Below are 21,028 nucleotides of genomic sequence, written 5' to 3' on the forward strand. Positions count from 1 at the left end.
ATCAAGTGTCGTGCTTGTGTGTGGATGAGGTCAGATCCTGGCATGTCGTGTCGCAACTGCTAGGTCATGTACGGGGCACTGGATAAGACGCACAATATCTTAATGGTGCGAAACCCCCCCCCCCCCCCAGAAAGTATGATTTGTGTTCCTGTTTTCCAGTTGAATATTGATTCACTATGTGTGATCAGGAATGTTTGTCAAACTCAAATAGTATTGTTTTTCCTGCAGAGATTAACCTGTTTAATGCAGAGAGCAATCATCCATTGAGGTTGCACTGCAGTGCGTTCGTGCATTTAGAGTGGTTGAGTGTGTCGTGGCGTGCGTGCGCGCGCACGCGTGAGACAAAGACCACCTGTGCAGTGGAGGGAGCCAGTGAATCCGGAGCCAGAGTGCGCTCTGTCAATTGGCATTTGATTTGTCACTCAGCAGACCGGCTGACTCACTTAGCAGGCCACACCCGCTGTTCTCCATCTTTCTCTCTGCCTTTCCCTTTTCTTCCCCCGTCACACAAGGTGTATCTAAGAGTTCACCTCCAGGCCAGCGCTGTTGACACACATACCTTATTGCGCGTGGCTCACACCCATGTCTTTCAGTGGCTGGGGTTAAAAAGCAATGAGCAAAAAAAATCATCATGTAAACTGTTGACTGTCGCGATTAGATGTTGATGATTTCTTTGGATAATTTGAGTGCAGGAAACTTTGAACTGCCTTCAACCAGATCACAAAGGTGTATCGTATGTTGCTGCGCCGCCGTCTCGTCACCTGTACTCTGAAATGTGCTGAGACTAAAATATTTATATTGTGTACAAATCACGAGAGATTGCATGGTCCAAAGCGGGCTTTTAGTTTTAATGCACACCTACCAACGTAATGCACGTCTGAGTCTGAAATGAGAGGACCGTAGCACAGGTATTAGGAAAAGCCACATCTGAGTGGCACCACAGGGAAGCAGGTGGCAGACAGTAGCACGCTCAGAGAGAGAGCTGCATGGATAGCACGGCCAAAAAAAGATCACAGATGCACATGGAAGCCTTATTGTCCACACTGCGCCTCTGAGATCACTCTCTAAATAATCTGAAGGCAGAGGTAGATAAGCTAGTGTATGTTACTTGAACTAATAAAACACATTTGTCCCTTTATGAACAATGAAACACTTTTTCTTGTTGTAACAATGAATCCTGTCCATATTAGCCTTTAAAAAGGTCCTAAAAGATTCCTAGTCTGAGAAAAAAAAAAAAATGCACAGAGCTTGCATGAGAGTATTGGCAATTAAATATATAATTCCCCAGAGTTTCCCTGTTGTTCTGGATCACAAAAGGTGACAAGTTTTGTGTGAAAAAGCTGGGAACTTTAATCTAGTTTAAGGAAAGAACTGTGAATTTTGTTCACTTTCATTTTAATGCACTAGAAAGGATCATATGATAGCCAGTTTGAACTATGACTGCTTTTTTTTTTTTTTTTTAAAAAAGCAGCAAACACTTGTGCTTTATCATATTTTATGACATCACAGCTAAAACAGCAGTGCAAATATATTAATCTTTGCAAAGACAACAGAACGGATTTCAGAAAATTCTTGACTGAAGCTACATTTTCATTTTGCTTCAACAGGTTCATTCATGAAGCCTCAGAGAGGGTGTGGAGCAGAGCATGAGGCCAACCACATCAAACACCTGATTAACTGACAGTGCGATGCCAGAGGGTGTGCAACAATTGTTACTGCGAAACTTCTCGCTCGGTGACTCCTCTTCTCGTGAATTCTGTCTGAAAACCTTCATCCCACACAGGGATGCATCAAAACCTAATTCCAGCTCACAGTACACTAACAAATAGCCCACCACTCCCTGTGGTAACAAAGCATATCTGTCTACAGAGCTGTGTGACAAAAGGGACAAAGCTGCTCGGCGCTGTAGCGATGGAAGTCAGAGGTGATTGCTGAAAGAACTGAAACCTCCCAAGTCAGGTGAGTTTAGTTTCCCGTGACAAAGAAGTCTTTGAAGACAAGTTTGGAAGCTTTAGACAAAAGTGTGAGAATTTTTTGCTTGTTGCATGATTCTCTTACTTTTGGGTCTAGGAACTCAAAAAGCACAAGATGCAAGACGGAAAATCTTTTGCATGCAATGCTCTGGAGGAAAAAGCAGCTCGTTTTCCATTTGTGGAGCGATACGTGCGGAAAGGTGTCCACTGCGATAAGCAGCTAATTGATACGCTGGCCCAGACAATAGGAGGGTGCCACCCGGTCACATTCCTCACATGCCAGTCAGTCTGTCAGTGACCCTGAAACTGAGCCCACTTTCCCAATTAGGGTCATTAGTGTGAGCCACTAAGTGCCCCAGTCACACATGGCTGCAAAGCAGGCCCACTTTGGCACCAGTGAAACACCACAAGCAAAACAGCACGAAAAAAAAGCCGTCGCAGGACATCTTAGACAAGCAAGTGTTGCCTAAGATGTCCATCAAAGCCATTAGATGTTTTTAATGTGAATGCTAAATTTGATCTGCAATTCAAGGGAATCCAAACAGCTCTGAGCTGCTCAAAAAAGTAAGTAGCTGTCGCTATTCCTTCAGAAAGGAAGGAATAATTCAGCCGAATCTAATCGAGCTTGTAAAGAATGAAAATGAAATAGACGCTGGCAGTTGTAAAGCTGCTTAACAGCTGACCTAAAGGCAACAGACTGGCAGTTGTGGCAGTTGCTTAATTTCTCAGTGATATAGAAAATAGCAGACCACATGGTGTGTGTGATGATGTGTTTCTATGGATGTGAACAAGTGAAACACCTCCTAACCACCTTTCTTTTTTGGACTCTCTGTATGAGCTTGTTGGCCTATTATCATTCTCATGTCATATGGAAATAGATATTGATTCCGTGAATGATATTTTCCTATTCCTTACAATAGTCTTTCTAATGTCGGACCCATTTTAAATCCCAGAACTGAAAAGAAAAGGGAGGCATTTGAATCTGCGGTCACGTCTTTTTTTTGTGTTGTCTCTGGAAAACGTTGCGACGTTAACGTATAGCAGATGTTGTTGCTCATTTGACTTCTAATTTGGCTAAACAGTTTAGATGCTGCTTCGAAATATCCGTTTATGGATATGAGAACAACGACGTTGATGGGCCAGCATCATCACATGTGACCGACTGCGAGACAGCTGCGGTGCCTCTTGTTTGGCCTTCTGACAGCTACGATTGGTGCTTGTTTTGAAATAAATAAACACAGAACAGTGCACCCTGGAAGAAAGTGTTTTAATGATAATGCTGGAGCATCATATTATTTGTCTGGCAGTCAGGACGGCTTTTCCCTTTGCTTTTAACTCTGTAGTGGCAGTTTTCATAGAGCATTTCACTCAGGCTAATTTAGTTGTAATTAGCAGATTGTCCCATGTTAAAAAATAAAAAAACTTTTTATTTTGTTAGGCAGCATTTCTTTAAAGTGCACAACAGGGTTCGATATCTCGTTGGTTGTAAGGATTTAGCATACACGCTTCGCTTCTCGCTGCTATAATTTGAGCTCTAAGTGCACCTGCATTCAATTCAACCATTTACAGGCACTGGGGGTTTTATCTCGAGATAAGGCGCGCTGAGAGATTTGAAAGGTGGCAGAACAGTAAAAAAAATCAGTCATCAACTTTCACATTCAAGAAACAATAAAGCAAAATGAAAGAGAAAACAGAGAGCGAGAGAGATTAGTGCTAAAGCTGTTGCTAGGCTGGAGAAAAGAAGCCTCTCAGCTGTGCAGCAGGGAGTTGTGCAGATTCATCAGGTGAGCCTGCTAGCAAGGCGCTGAAAGGTGCTAAAGCTCACGCGGAAAAGACGGTACCTTTCGGTGTGCTGTATAAACACAATGTTTCTTAATGCCACGAGTGCGAAGAAAGGAATAAAGGCGGCAACTTAGATCTTCTGTCATAACTGAGGAGATGATGCTGAATGTATGTTAGCACCAAACAGCAGGGTGGTGAAATGCAGGCAGGTTTCAGAAAACACAACAAGATTGCTGTAAGGTGAAGATTATGTGCAGCGCAACACACAAAGCAACTACATCAGCACTGTATTTATTTGTGCCAAGCTGTAATATTATACTAATGTCAATAAATTCTCTAATAACACAAACGAGATGGTACACAGTGAGTGTACTCAGTGCCTCTAGTGTGTTTGTTTGATGAGTTGTCTGGCTTGTAGTGTCTGAAGCCGCTCACCTTGCTCTCTGTCATAAAGAGGCTGTTTGCACAGCGATCCTCAGACTTACTGCACAACGCACTGAAAAGTAGAGCACTCAAAAAGCTGGCTGTTGATCTGCTGATCTCAACGGCATGTTGGTAAAGCAAAGCAAAAATAATCAGCAAACCCTGTTTGTACAATTGCTAAGCCAACCACCCTGTGCAAGTGGCTGAGTGTTGTCCACAGCTCCAGCTGTGGTACCGTTCAGATAATCTTGCAAAACAAAAAGAAAAAGAAAAGTGAGCCATATTTGTTTATTGCAACCAGCATGTGCTGCAAGTGAGAAGCTGCTCTTTGCAGTTCAGAGCTCCTTTGTTTAAATAGTACCTTTAAAACGTGTCTGTTCCTTTGAAAAAAACTAAAATAAAACGTGGAAAATATTAAAAATAGAAATCAAACCAGTTTTTAAGTATGGAAAAAGGGTTTGCTGTTATAGTGAGCACCATTGCCCTCCAGTGGACAGCTTTGGCTTCAGCACAGACAGAAGGTCTTGCAAGGTTCAAGAAATACACAATGTCTCTCTCTCTCACCCACACGCACAAAAACACACACTGCACTAAACCAACATGGCCACAGTCATCAAAATATTGCACTTCGCTATTATCACAGCCAAAGCCAGAGCCTGGCAGGCTATCGCTGCATACAATCCCTCTTATTGTCTTATCGTTGTTCCGACAGGTGGTCTTACCTGGCCACGGCTGGGAAGTACACAGATATGAAGGGGATGTGTGGGGCAATAAAACCATAACTGCTTGGTTGTACTGAGGGGACGTTACGTACAGAGCACCACCTGCTAGATGTGAGTGCTCTTTATCACCAGCTGGCCGGTGTTTTATAGCACTTGTTTTTACAGTGGCTGTGATTAGCAGAAAAGGTCAGGAGGAAAATGGAGAAGCTGTCTTTTCATCTGGACGTGTGAAACAGAGTTCATATCTGTTGAACCAGGTTTTAATCTACGTGAGATAAGAAAGTCGATAAATTCTCCTTTTGTTTTCCAGCACGTCTCCCATTGACTAAATGAAACAGGGCAGCATCAAATCTTATTCTGCAGCTCCACCTTGTGTGTGATGTAGTGCACTGCAGGAGTCCCCCTTAGGATCTCAGTCTTATTACAAGCTCAACCAGAGAGAAATATATGCACGTATATGTTTTTATGTACCAGACTGCAGTTAAAGAACAGCAGATAACCTGTGGAGATAACGGATCCAGTTTAAAGTAATAGAGTAGCAAACCTACTTAGATCAGAGCAACTGCCAGAATTAAAGTGCACAAGAAGCACTAAATGTAAAAAGGCTAATTTACACCATTAAGCTCTACTCTCAAAGACTGACATACAGTAACCAGGGGAGGATCTGCTGTGATGGCATAAAAACTCTAGTGCCAGCCTAGTTTTGCATATGACAATGTTGTTTATTAAAATAAGCTAGCATTAACTTTGAGCCTAGCTACAATTAACACTGAATATAAATGATAAAACTAAATATACTGCGTAGTGTTAAACCCCAACCCCCAAATCAAAAAACAGTTCAGCTCATAGCACTGACGGCTTTATTTCTTGCTGTCACCAACAGCTGATGCCTATGAATGTGCCAGAGCAGGGGTAGGCAACTCCAGGCCTTGAGCGCCGGTGTCCTGCAGGTTTTAGATCACAGCCTGGGTTAACACGCCTGAATCAAATGATTAGTTCATTACCAGCCCTCTGGAGAACTTCAGGACATGTTGAGGAGCTAATTTAGCCATTTAAATCAGCTGTGATGGTTCAAGGACACATCTAAAACCTGCAGGACACCAGCACTCGAGGCCTGGAGTTGCCTACCCCTGTGCCAGAGCATATTTTGAATCAACCCAATGGGCATTTCAACACAGGTGAGTGTTATTAACCCCAAAAAAAATCAGGTTTGAAATTTTAGTGAAACATTTGTTCATGACAGTGCAGATTTCTAACATTTTCTTTAAATTTAAGCACGTAACAATTTGATTATTTTTAATAAAAAGGGTTTGAAACTTAAGTTAGACTTGTGTTTCAAACCGATACCCTCATGTTGTGTAGTTGTCTGGATTTTATACATGCTACACTACAAAAAAAAAATCAAAATTCACATTTTTCTTATATAACTGAACTGTTTAGTTATTTGGGTTAAAACCGATAAGAAAGTTACAGACTATGTTCATATAAAACATGTGTACACTTACTGCATTTGATCAATTTGAACCATATATAACACATATTCAGTGTTGGGAAGGTTACTTTTAAAATGTATTCCATTACAGAATACATGCCCCAAAATGTATTCTGTAACGTATTCCGTTAAGTTACTGATTGATTGATTGATTATTGTTTTTTTTATTGATTAGCATTCAAATATCTCAGTGAAGACAGAACAAAGATCTACCACAAAGCAAGAAAGCATGAGACAAGGCTAATCAAAAGGTATTGGCTGAAGCATTTGCTTATTACGCCAACCCTTTTAACAAAAGATCTTTTAGCATGCAGCTCCTGTACACAGGGCTCGAAGCAAATAATAAAACAAAGCAAAAACAAAACAAACAAACAAACAAACAAGAAAAAAACAAAAAAACAAAAAACTTTCCACCTTAGATAAGTAACTACATCAAAGCAGAAGAATCAAGAGGTTTTTTTGTTTTTTGTTTTTGTTTTTTTTGCTCTTTTCATTCTTGATATATATTTTTTTCTAATACTCTATTTTTAAACATATTTTTAAACAAGGAAAATGAACTACACCTTTTTAAATCACTGTCATAACTATTCCACAGGTTAACTCCTCTAACAGAAACACATCTCTGCTTTATATTTGTCCTTATCTTGTTTTTTTTTAAAAGAAATCTGTTCCCCTTAAGTCATATTGACTCTCTCTGACTTTGAACAGCTTCTGAGTACTGGGGCAAAGCAAGCTATTTTGTGCTTTATACATTATCTGTGCCATTTTATATCCCTTCTACAAGTTCCATCACTGCCATCGAAGTGGACCTTTTCACTCTAAAGCCATATTGGTTATCACTTAGGAGATTATGCTTCTCAATATATTTATCAAGTCTATTAACAAATAACTTTTCTAAAATTTTTGAGAACTGTGGGAGCAGTGATATTGGCCTATAATTGGTAAACTGACTTCTCTCTCCGTTTTTATGGATTGGAATAACTTTTGCTATTTTCATTTGTGAGGGAAATACACCAGTTTGAAAGGACAGATTACAAATGTATGCGAAAGGTTGCACTATATATTCTATAATACTTTTAACTAATATCATGTCAATACCAAAACAGTCAGTGGACTTTTTATTTTTAAATGTCTTCACAATGTTAATTATTTCTCTATGAGTTACAGCACCAATAAACATGGAGGACACATTCTGAGTAATATGTTTATTTAGGTCGTTATTATTTCTTGACTCTGGAATTTCTTTTGCTAAATTAAAGCCAACATTTACAAAGAAATCATTAAATTCATTTGCAATGTCTTTAGTTTTATCAAGCACAATATCTTTATCTTTTTTAAAATAATCTGGATAATTCTTATTTTTTGAGCCCTTTTTGATTATACTATTTAATATCCTCCATGTTTCTTGTGTGTTACTTCTACTTTGCTCCAATAATTTGTGGTAATATTCTTTCTTACTTGTTCTTATAATATTTACTAATCTATTTTTATATAACTTGTACTTTATTTCAGCATCTTTACTTTATTACTTTACTATTACTCAATGAGAGTAATGTATTCTGAATACTTTGGATTACTTAATATATTATCATGCTGTTTACAACTACATGAATGTACTATTGCTGTGATTTATTACTGTTACTGAAGGTCCGCGGCTCCGAACCGTAGTAAAGGGACCTCTGGCTAATAAGGTGGGTTCTGTGTCGGGCTCGTAGCTGAAAACTAGCTTTACTTTGTTGTCTGGGTCAACTTTGCTAGCAGAGACAGAGAGAGGTGTTGAAAGGCTGCTGCAACGGAACTTATTGTTTTTGGAGGAAAACACGAACACGGTGTACAGTCGAGTCTTAATAGCTTACTTACAACTGGGCTCGTCAGGCTCTCTTCTTGGCTGCAGTGGTTATTATTATATTTACATGCTTCCAGCTCCCGTTTCTGCTCGATGACAGCTCATACTTTTCCTTTTTCTCCCTCCCTCGCTCACAGACACATAACGAGTATGGCAGTCCATTGTCCCTGCAGCACGGACTACACTGCCCATGATGCTACATTCTTTAGAGCTATACCTGTAGCATTCTGCCTATTAGCTTAGCACAACAACAACAAAAAGGCCTCTCTCACCCAGGAAACACGCAGAGAGAGAGCATCACCCTGTAACCATGGCAACCGTAACGCTGCCTGGAACAACAGAACGTAGCTGTCAAACAAAACCCAAACAGTCCTGACCCGCCACAATATGAAACAGGGAAGTACCGCCGTGTAATCCATTTATTTCAACAAAGTAACTGTATTCTAAATACCACCTTTCTAAACGGTAACTGTAACGGAATACAGTTACTCATATTTTGTATTTTAAAAACGTAATGGCGGTACATGTATTCCGTTACTCCCCAACACTGCATATTACAGAATGCAACACCTGCATATGTGTAAAGTAAAGTGGCTTTAATTTTGCCATCATATTTGATTACTTTAAAGCCACCCTAAGAACATTTCTCTGGATCCGCACCTGGATGTAACTGGGTTTATGAAATGAACGCTTAAAGCTTTAAAAACATGTTTAGCGCCATCTTCTGGCAGCACAGAACATTACGTCACTGGGTTAATTAAATAGACTTATACTAGTTTACCTTAGCCAGCTAGTACCAGAACCAATAACTCAGGAAAATAAGAAGGCTAGCAGTAAAAATCAGTTGGGGGTGGTCACTTCTGTGCGGTCCCTGGCTGTAACAACGAGTTTTATGTTAAAACCGAGGGTATACTGCCCACTTTCACTGTCTGTAGCAGTCAGTGGTTCTTTGTTGTTTGGCTAGCTGCACTGACAGGGGTTTGTAAAGCACTTTATGAAAAACTGTGCGAGTCTGAAACTCCAGCCTTCCCGCTACAGGCCAACCAGCTGACAAAGCACATGTTTGTGTTAATGTTAATGCAACAAATAAAATATTCTGGCGTTTCCTAAGTGCAAACAAACATTCTAGAACATCACAGGTACTACATGCCAAGCACACCACAAATATAACAAAAAGAAAATCACTTACATTTGGGCTTCGCTTTTCCTCACTTCTAAACGAAGTAATCCATCACCGAGATGACGTGAGAGGGAAAAGTGTGCAATCTCTTCTTCGGTGTCTTTCTTTTCCCTTAGTTCCACCTAAGTTTCCCTGCAGGCGTGCTCCGGTAAGAAACACGGTTCCGCCTATGGTGTGATGTGAAAGTGGACAGAACATTTTAAGTTTTCACATAAAAATCATTGTTATAGCGAGGAGCAACACAAAAGTGAAGCCCTTAAACTGATTCTTACTTTTAGTGACCTTATTTCCCCAAGTTATTGGTCATTTCTTTATCAAGTTAAGCTAATTGTTTACAAATTAATTTCATGGTAACATAATGACATGCCAGTATTACACACTGTGATTCTTATATAAACTGGAAGAGAAACAAAAATGACCTAAAATGAGAACAGACTCGAGAACTTATCAAAATATAACCATTTAATCATGATTCTAATCCAGGGTCAATGTGAGCCTCTCCCAGTGTGCCAAATGTTAGATTTGGTGTACACCAAAGACAGGTGACCTGGACCTGTCCATCACAGAGAGACAAAACTGAATCAACAGTTAACCAAGCACGGGACCTTCTCTGCGTCCAGTCCAAAGTCCAGATGTTGTAGTCAATGAATTTGAGGAGCTACTGTAGATCATAGCATGAAAGTAATTTTAAATAATTCTGAGAAGCCTCTGTATTCCATTAGAACATGGCTCAGTCTGTAATCACTATTAATGAAATTGTTTTGCAGGCCCTCTTGTAGCGCTGCAGTACGACTGGTCACAGTTAGGTTGTGGAAATCACTGCAGGGAGTTATGAACTTTCTGAGACCCCATGTGCGGGAGCACAGTTGGTGGATCCATGAATGCAAGTTAAATTATTCACCTTATTTCATCTACCAAATCATGCAGGAGAGGGATGATCTGGAGTGTTATCAGCACACATTTCAAAGTCAGCATCTGTACTCAGGTGCGTTAGTGAACGTGACATACAGTGCTCACTTAAAACAATGCAGTAATTTTTGCAGTGCAGTAAATGGCTCCACAGCCACATTTTTGGCCCCACTAGTTCCCATGCAGCTCAGCTACACCCTTGCAAAGTTTTGTGACTATTTTTTTCACAGGTACAACAACATCACACTGTCAGAATCTGTATATGAAGGATAAACACCACTGTGGTACCTCTGCAGATGTCTCTAGGACAACATTTTCAGATGACACATGGACTCGAGACTGGCCGCAGATCGGAGAAAAGGTGGGGAATAATATTCCTTAGGGTTCCTTATTGTTGGGCTGAGTGAATGCAGATGCTCCACCTACTGATGATGTGCTTGAGTATGTGAGCCTTTTGAATCAGCTGTGTTGGATCAAGGACACATCTAAAACCTGCAGGACACCAGCCCTCGAGGCCTGGAGTTGCTTAACCCTGGGCTATGGTGATCTCCCAGGATCACAGCAGCACTCTGAGGTCCTGAGTACATCCACTTAATTAATTAATTTATTAGTAAACAGGTTTTTCTGGTGTTGTATCCACTGAACCAACTGATGAATGGCCTCTGCTCAGGTGAAACAACATGCCAAATTTAGGTTCAGGAGAGATGTGGGTTAATTGTGAAAGCAAAGCTATCCAAACCTACTTGGCTCTACCAAAAGCTAATTGCTGATGATCTGAAACATTTATTTGTGACAAATTTACAAAAAAATTAAATAAATACAAAAGTATGTAGTAATTAGTAGTACAGCTTTAATGGCTTTACTTGCAACAAATCTTTTAACAAATACTGTTAAGTATATGATTTAGTTCTGGTCTAAAATAAGAAACTTTCGGTTTTTAAAAATTGTAGAAATTTGTTAAAATGCAAGATTGTTGTTTTCACTCCTAAAAAGGGATTAAAAAGGGATTTCGCAGGTGGGAGAACTCTGAGATCAGGTGTAGTTGTTTCGAACAGCTTGTTTTGTGAGCTCCAGCAGATTTTTCTTTGTGATCAGCTGACCTGTGCTGATAATCTAATATTCACTGCTCTTTGTGGAGTTAGTCAGTAAAAAATAAGTATGTTTGGCAAGCTATATAACTGATTTCCAGTCCCTAGATCAGGGGTGGGCAATTCCAGGCCTCGAGGGCCGGTGTCCTGCAGGTTTTAGATCTCACCTTGGATCAGCACACCTGAATCACATGATTAGTTCGTTACCAGGCTTCTGGAGAACTTCAGGACATGTTGAGGAGCTAATTTAGCCATTTAAATCAGCTGTGTTGGTTCAAGGACACATCTAAAACCTGCAGGGACACCGGCCCTCAAGGCCTGGAGTTGCCCAGCCCTGGTCTAGACACTATAAAGCAGGTATCAAAGGTAGCACTCAGGGAGTGAATCTAATTAGCATCAGCTTGAATATAAATTGATGTATGTGTCACAGCTGTGCAGCTGAATGACTAGGATGGACCCTAAAGCAGAACCAAAAGAGACAACACTTAAAAGTTTCACTTATACACAAATAGGAAAAGGTGAAGGGTCGAGGGTTGGTTTGTGGGGTTATCATTCAGGTTTGAGGGGGAAGGGGTTCCACTGAAGAGAGAAGACAAGTGTTACATCAGAATGACAGGTGACTCCTGATGGTGAGCATGAATTGACTGGTGATTGTGAGCTTTGCGAGTCCACGAGGGAACTTTCCAGAGGGGAGTAGCGGGTTGCGGGTTGACATCCAGGTGAGTGTTTCTGCTGGAGGGTGAAGAATCAGGTGGGAAGATGCAGGTAAGTGATCCAAGTAGGTTAACTTTGCAAACCAGCTTGCTTATCTTGATGGTGTGAATTGATGGCATGAGACTCTTCAGATGGAAACAAACAGAAACATGTGAGAGCAGGAGCACAGTGTAGTTGCCACTGGCTGTTACCACTAGTAGGAGGCAGAGGCGATGACGCAGCTGCTCCTCTTATACTGGCCCTGAAGAAGCAGATGACAGTGGCTGTGTCCCAATTCGGAGGCTGCATTTGAAGGCCGATGACGTCACAGCGACGCGATGAAGGCTGCTCCAAACGCGGCCAACAAATGCGTCCTTCATTTTGCCGAATTTGAAGGATGGGTCAGGCGTATCCTAAGCAGCCCAACCTATCCCAGAATTCATAACGCGGTGGTGGGTCCCCCCCAAAAAACCCCAAAACACAGCGGCTGGTTGAAGCGGGGCAGCTGAAGAGTAAACTTGTAAAAGTAAGTACTGAATATTATGTCACTTATGTGGAAATATTTAATAACTAAGATTAAAACATGACTGGTCACATGTCGGCAAAGTTATGTGACAGTAGTGATGTTTGTATTTTCAGCGTTTACTTGGTTTTAAAGCCTTTACTTTAGAATATATGCCGTTCAATAGTCGACCTTCATCTTACAGAGAATGTGATGATTTTGTGGATAATTAAAGTCAGTCATATATCCACAAACACAACAAGCTGAAAGTCAGTGATGCTGCTCGGTTTGCAGTCCTGAATATCACAGCACAAGCAGGATTCACTGCACTGTTAATGTCAGCTCTGTTATATTGCTGCCTCTGTTCGGTGGTGTCAAGCCAAACGGACTTTAACGTGTGTTTGAACGAGCTGACGGTTCACTGACGGTTTAAGCTGAAAGAAAGATGCTTTAATCACAGGAGTCACATGTGTCCACTGTACCATCTTGTTCAGCACTCGTAATAACGCAGCTTATCACATTTGATTTTTCATGTGTGACAAGTGTCCAGAGTGAGGACAGACTGAGGGACCCACTGGCTTTGCACCCCTGATGATCCACCAGGACAAACTCAGAGTGTGAGGAGGAGGAAGAGCCAGCAGCAGCTGACAGATGGAGAGAATAGACCAGGGGTGGTAACTCCAGGCCTTGAGTACCTGCAGGTTTTAGATTTCACCTTGGGTCAACACACCTGAATCACATAATTAGTTCATTACCAGGCCTCTGGAGAACTTCAAGACATGTTGAGGAGGTAATTTAACCATTTAAATCAGCTGTGATGGATCAAGGACACATCTAAAACCTGCAGGACACCGGCCCTCAAGGCCTGGAGTTGCCCACCCCTGGAATAGACAGACTGTTTACTCTGTGTGAAGGACTGCTAGAAAAGTTTAAAATGACTAATTGTCTGTCCTTAATCAGTCTTATTAGGTAATGTTAAAATAATTTTATCATTAAAGTGTTTTCAGTACTCTAACACTATGAAAGGCAGCAACAAGTTTAATATCCAGAAACTTTAAGTATGTATCAGCAGCAGAAAGGACCTAAAAATAAATGTTTGTTTCAGTTCGATGAAGCTTTGAGTATTTTGGATTAGTAGCACTGCTGTGTTTGTTGCATCATATTGCTGTAATTGTTTACATGCTTTATATATTCTGAGCTAAGTTGATCTATAGTGTTACATCATATTCTATAAGGATGTTATGTGTTTGTATACTTTCTGCCCAGTTTGACCCATTTAGCAGAAGTCAGCCTGTTTAAGGCTCTGATATCTATTCTGTATGACTTAAAGCAGTTATGACATGGTCTGATTTTTCTCACCCAATAAAGGAATATTTAATATATCAGTCTACTCTTCATTCTGTCATAAACGGTTATCACAGCTCATACATTTGCTTTGTACACATGTAAGCACTGAGCCAAATTTAGTAATGGCTACATAATAAAAATAACTGTGTGTACAGATGTTGTGTGTAAAGATGCTTGTCTTTGAGTGAAGATTTAAGGTGATAGGAATAATAAACAAATAAGGATTTGACACAGACTTCACGCTCACTAATAATGATAAATATAATGCTGACTTTAATATTGGCCTTATTATATTTACATGACCAAAGTGAAAAGCAGGGCAGTCGAGTAAAAACAGATGAACAAAAAATGTCTCCTTCATTTCTGTCAAAGCTGTATGAAACGTTTCCAGCGGTTAGTATCATGGTTGCTAGGCAACCTGAGCAGCGCGACGGAGGCTGTACTGTCCCATTTCGCAAGCCTCGTACTTCCGGCCCTCTCGGTTTTCGGATGACGCGGACTGCGACGGCCGGGTCCTCCGAAGGATGCAGACCCTGAATTGGGATACAGCCAATGAGATGTGCACACATGAAGGGTGAAAAACCCAGGCAGAGAAAAATGAGCCCAAATCACGCCCCTTATGACAGGATGTGACCCAGCATTGACTGTGAACATCACAGCCAACTTTACTACCAGTTATGGTCCCTGTGTTTCTGTTTTCTTTGGGATTTTATGATTATTTGGAGCTCTTGGATTTTTTCCCCCCCAATATTCCCACTAGTGTAAAATTGTGTATGTGTTTGTCTTAGCTTTGTATTTGCTAGTTACTTCCTGTTTTATTTTGACACTCATTTGTTTCCTGTGTCTTACATATAATTATAATTTGTGTGTTAGTCTTAATGGTTTCAACTCCATCTTGCTACCCTCCTTCGTTCAATTCCCCTGATGACCCTCGTGTATATAAATAATGGTGGCGTCCCTGAAGTCCTTGCCTCAGAGCCTGTTTACCTCCCCATGTGTCACCTGTCTGCCTTAGTTTGCCTCTTTGTCTGCAGGCTCCTTGTTTTTGTTGAATTCTTGAATCAGCCAAAATAACGGCTCACCTTTTGTTACCTTTTGCATTTGAATCCACTTCCTGCAGTACAAATGACAACAAATTAAACAGTTTAACCTGTGGTATCTATACCTACCTGACAAGTATAGTATTTTCATGCAACCTTTGCATAACATTAAAAAAAAAATTAAATTGTAAAAATTGAAGTTTCTCACTGACCACTATTTCACTGAGTCACGACCTTCCAGTCAAACTAACCTTCATCAACCGGGTACAAAACATTGTTGTGTATAGCTAAAGGATAGTTGTACCAAACATTGTTTTGTACCCGGTCAAACTGACCTTCAACAGGTACAAAACAATGTTTATATGACTGACCTTTTTGTACAATGGAAGGTCAGTCGGAAGATCAGTAGTCTAGCATACCCCCAACCTGTAGCTGAGCCTGGTTCTGCTGGTGGTTTGTCCTCTTTAAAGGGAGTTTTTCCTTCCCACTTTCACCAAGGGCTTGCCTGTTTGGAGCTATGGGATTGTTGGGTTTTCTTTGTAATACTGTAAAGTCTTTACCTTATATGTTGTTTTTTTGTGCTTTCTGTGAAATATACCAGCTGTAGACAAAGATACAGTTTATGTATTTGATATTTTTTGCAGTGTTTGAAATGTTGTATTTTACAATTCACTTAAAATGCAGTAAAGTGTGGTGACTTTAAGAGAAAGGAAAGGAGAGATTCTCCTTACACAGAAACAAAAAAGATCTTCCTCCACTATTTAGCAATAATTGGACAAATTGGATCAGATTAAAAAAAATAATAAATTAAAAAAAAAAAAAAAAAAAAATTGTGTTGCCCCAAAATCGTCTATAATACCATATTTTATTTGCAACAAAAAGGCAATAAAACATTACGAAAACACGTCATCACACATAAAACTGTATTATTTGAAAATTGAGCATAAAGAATCGAATTAAACTGATTATTCTGCAAAAAAAAAAAAATGCTCCCCATCAGCATCAAATGTATTAATATAACTGCTGCATATGCTCCACCATTTTCCGCTTTTTCTAAACATCTTCTCTACATCACACATGTTCGCCAAGATGAAACTCATTGGGCATGATGATAAATCACTGAAGCTCATTCATTTGCTAATGCTAGCTGTGTTTCTATATGAAGCACAAATCCTAACTCGTCTCAGAGCATTGAAAGCAGAGCCAGTGGCAGCTTGCTTTACATGCTGCTCTCCCATCAGTTTGCTGTGAAACCAGAGGTTTATCCACATGCAGGAATCCTCCCCCCCAAAAAAGCTGCTGGCCTCTCAGCTTGCTCATCTCCAGTCACTGCTAACGAGAGAGACTCATATGACAGAGAGAGCTACAGCTTCCTATGATTGTGAAGCAAGCAGTGAAAATAGCTGACTGTGGCCACAAGATGGCAGTAATATAGAGGATGGATCACAAGCTTTATGGTGGATGTCTGAGATGAAATGAGAGAAACCAATACAGGTGGTACCACTGATTTTATGTCTATTTTTAGATTTGCAGGCACTGCTTGCCTTGCTTGTCAGGCCATCAGACTGCTGAACACTTCATAGACACCTCACCTTCACTACTGGAACTTCAACATTATGCACTCCAGACTGTACATTAATGCCACTGTTTTGCACAATATCCAACTACAAACCTCTGTATATTTTATATATTTTATTTTATTGCTTACTCTATTTAATTTGTAAAATATGTATACACACACACACACGTAGAAAAACATATTTAGTATACACATCCAGTGATAGCATATACTATTATATATTGTACATATATTTATTAGTCTCAGATTTAGCCATTCTTATATTTTGCATGTTTTACGTTATTGTATTTTTGCACAACTCTGCTGCTTGTGAAGCTCGCACACAAGAATTTCACTCGCATGTACTGTACCAGTGTACCTGCACATGTGATGTGACAATAAAAGTGACTTGATTTGATTTGTCTTAATGAAACACCACTACTAAAATGTTATTGCTTGCTTCTCCTCTGCCAGCTATATGCTGGAGTTCTGCAACCGCAACTTTATTTACAATTGTACCATGAACACACTAGTATGTTGAGGATGTAAGCAGCGCGTGGGACATTTTCTAATTACCAAGCAAATAACTCCATGCTCTCACTGACAGAAAAAAGCACGCAAAAAATCAACTCATTCCACAACACTAGCTATTAACCAACCCATCGGATTTAATATCGAAGGTGCTAATACAACACTGGTCCACTTAAACAGTAGCAAAGAAATGCACATAACGTTCAAAGGAAGCTCTTACAAAGTCACATCACTCCCATGCAGGTACCCATCATTTGGGCCCCTCCCATACGTACCTTCCAGTCCTGAGATGATGTGTTTAACCCGACTTTAATTTCAGTCTGTCTTCATTTACTACATATTTTTATTCATGAACAAAAATAGGAAGCACCCCAAAAACACTTGCCTCCTAAAAAGTCCCCATATCATATTTTTCTTTCTTTTTCTTAGATTTTCAAGACCACATTATTCGCTAAAACCTGTCAGCTGAAGTGTGAATACGATCATTTGTTAAGGAGCATCTGTGAATTACAATCAGTAGGATGCAATTAAAAAGCTCTTTAGCGCTCCTCCCGTCATTTTTCCAACAGCCATGTTCTGCTAATAGCTTTGGATCATGGCTAAGCCTTACTGCAAATGGCTCCTAATCCAGTGGGCCTGCGTTTGGTTACCTGAGGGAAATACTATCCAGGCTTGCTGCTACCCCCACTGCAAGCTTCCAGATTAGTCCAATATATATTAATCCCTCCATTTATCTTTGTCAACTAAGGACCAAAAATAATTTAAGAGTGAGTAAATAAAAGCCACTGCAATAAAAGAGGCATGCCTCAGACAGAAGGCAGGTGCTTGCCACCTCGTGCACCTCGTCCCTGCCACTGACTCTCTAATGAGCTTCTCCGTATGGTAAATATGGCTCCGCTCATTTTCCTCATCAACATTTCATGGGTTAGGTGATTATCCTTTTCAAGCAAACAGGGGATGTTTCAGAGTTTCTAAAATGGAAAAATAGTCATCAAAAACACATGACGCCTCACAGCCTTCGTGTTTGTTTAGGAGATGAAGAGAATGAAGAATTTTAGAGAAAAAAAATGTGATTTCGAATACGCTCGAAACTTGTTTAAAAGAAAATGGAGGCGACAGTTAATGACCTGTTTAAAAATAGAAGTAACATCGCACGTTTTCAGCGGTTAAACCTTTAGGTTGCCTAAATTCTTCTCATGTGCTTGTAGACACTGATCAGCTGAACCCTCCAAAGTTTGACATTTACTGTCAGGTGGGCGACTAATAAATACAAGAGCAAGGGTGTACCACAGAAGGAATGTGTCTGAAGTTGTGCCAGAAGGTCCAAACATGATTTCAGGAGGCTACTAGCCCCAAATACTTTTTAAAAGAAGCAGTAAACTTTGGAAATAGGAGGTACAGTCATCATGACGTTTGTTTTTCTTTACAAGAGATTGACTCAGCAGAAGTGAAAGTCTGAGTCGATCTGTAGATTGTCCTTATGTCCTGCTAGTGGAACTCATTACAAGTGGCACAGACCCACAGGCCTGCTGTGCAGCCCCACCGTTTCATAATAGGGTGCAGATACACCATCAAAGGTAGGGTTACCTGTGTAAAAGACCTCATGAGGATCACGGATGGTGGTGGAGTCTGCTTTTAACCTTTCATGGGCTTCAGATTTTTTTTAAAGGAAAAAAATTGAAAGTTTTTTTTTTCTTCGTTAGCAGATGTTGCTTAATGGTTAAAACAAATATAACTGATATACAGGAAAGAAAGAAAAAGAAGGACGGAGCTTGTAGGACTTGATTACAGGAGGACGCAGACTGAAAGAGACTAACAGTGTGTGGTTACTGGGCTGATCTGCTGGTAACTTTGAAGTGCTGTGAATGTCAGTGGGAAAGTTATCTGTGCACACACTGTATATAAAAGGCAGCTGGGATGATTTGTTTGTCAAGTTTAAAGCTTTGAGGTTAATATTTCAACCGATGCTTTTTTAAAAAGCAGCCTTGGTGACTCTCTTCTCATCACGGGGGTGTCAACACAAATATAGACAAAAACGTCATCTGTACACAATGACACGCTCGGTTTGCAATAGCAAAGGAGATCTGGCTCTTCCGACTTGGCACTGGTCAGTGGTTACTAATGTAAAGGAGGGTGTTTTATCCCCAAATCATGATCTTTTTCTAAACCCAACCAGGCGAAAGTAAAAACTGAGTGAAAAAAACGAGTAAAAATCTGATTTGACAGATTTTTAGATTGATGCATCGGTTACAAAGTGTTTACATATATAGGTTGTATATTAGTCCTTTATTTATCCAGGTAAAAAATCTCATTGAGATTAAAAATCTCATTTCCAAGAGAGACCTGGCATCATGGCAACAAAAGTCACATACCACATAGGTATATAACATTTAAAACAAATACAATACCAACATGTGTAAAATATACAATAACAGGTCAAATTAAGAGTACATTAAAAACAATCACACTGAGTAAAAGAGCTGTTCTCTTGTAACTAAATAAATTAATAAATAAATGATCACATTTTCATTCTTTTCATGAATTCAAGCTACCACTGAATTTTTTCCTCACATTACCAAAAAGTAAACATTACACCACTGTGGCAAATAAATCCCAAAAAGCTATTTTTTTGTTTGCTTTCTTCAAAAACTATTTATTATTTGATCCAGGATTTATAATCTCAACCAGCTCAACTGGATTATTTACCCAAAGAAAATATGCTGGTGAAAAATTCATGTCTGTGTGTCAGTCTGACCCTTGGTCATCTTCTGTCTCTCCCAGAAAAGCCTCTCGGTGCTGTTGAGTGAAAGATTTTGGAGAGGAGGGTGGCCATGCTGTCATCTCTCTGCAGCCTCTCCTCTCTTTTTCTCCACATGAGAAAGAAGGACAGCTGCTGACAGCTAAACTTGTAGCCTCTGTAACACGCAGGAGCTCAAATGACCTTTAGTGGCAATATTTAATTAGGGTTAATATGTATAACTATTTCCCACCGTCCGTACATCCATCCATGTAGCCTAGCAGCTGCCATATTGTGAAAGTAGCTTTGTAATTTAAAATAATTCGATATAAAAACAATTGATGGGAAAAAATCTTTGTTTTTGAACACGATGAGTAGTTGAATTTCCCGTCTGAATCGTAACACCTGTCAAAAATCAAGTGACTACCCCGTGTTATTGATCTCATCCCAGGAGGAAGGCTCTATTTTAGCTTCTTTGACATCAGTTGATCATAAAAAGATGCTTTTCTTCATAGAACAATAAACGGCATTCATGTGGATCCACCGTTTTTCTCTGTAGTGGAGACAGATGACATGCAGAAAACCTTGGGACCTCCAACTAGCATTAACTGTCAAGTTCATAAGGAAGTCAAATATTCAGTGTGAGGATTGAAACGTAGCCTTATCCATCTGCCTAGCTGAAGGGGACATTTCAACCTGCCAACAGATTTAAGTGGTCACTGAAGCCCGCATGAGGTGCTCTGTGTATTACATATGACAGCAGTATTTCCATAATCCTACATCTCTGTTAAACACTTGTCTAAATAGCTATAAATCATCACAGGATTCCAGGCTTTATTTGGAAGGACGTAGATTTCCACCCTATAGGCCAGAAACAGTTCACTAAAAGATCTGCTTTAAAGCAAAAACCTTTCAATCAAGTAAACGACAAATGACCAGAATATGACTTTAATAATAAAGTCCATCTGTCTTGTTTATCACTATGTAATGTCTTGGTACACATCAAACATGTGCATACAAAGACCGAGCAGAGGATTCTGTAAGAGAACTTACAGTTCTAGAGTAACTGTTAATTTCCTTTGGGGAGGAAATCGGCCACCGGTTAGAAGAGGACTTAGTGAGTGATCCATTTTCCCTCCCACAGATGAGAAAGTTAATAGGTTATATCCTCATCCTCAGCTGGGATTGTCATTTCCTCTGCTGTT

The 21,028-nt window shown here is 40.0% G+C and overlaps 1 protein-coding gene across 2 annotated transcripts in view; it reads left to right on the forward strand.

Moving 5' to 3' along the window:
- The first annotated feature begins 11,257 nt into the window (after positions 1-11,257).
- Positions 11,258-21,028, forward strand: part of nkx2.2a (NK2 homeobox 2a) — a 102,895-nt gene continuing 93,124 nt past the window's right edge. Inside the window, exon 1 of one of the 2 annotated variants that reach the window (XM_085143316.1) lies at positions 11,258-12,134. The gene's annotated coding sequence lies outside the window, so the exon portion shown is untranslated. The remainder of the gene's footprint in view (positions 12,135-21,028) is intronic. The other variant, XM_085143319.1, reaches the window with a different exon arrangement.

Source organism: Neolamprologus multifasciatus, chromosome 19 (assembly GCF_963576455.1).
Source record: "Neolamprologus multifasciatus chromosome 19, fNeoMul1.2, whole genome shotgun sequence".
NCBI classification, from domain to species: Eukaryota; Metazoa; Chordata; class Actinopteri; order Cichliformes; family Cichlidae; genus Neolamprologus; species Neolamprologus multifasciatus.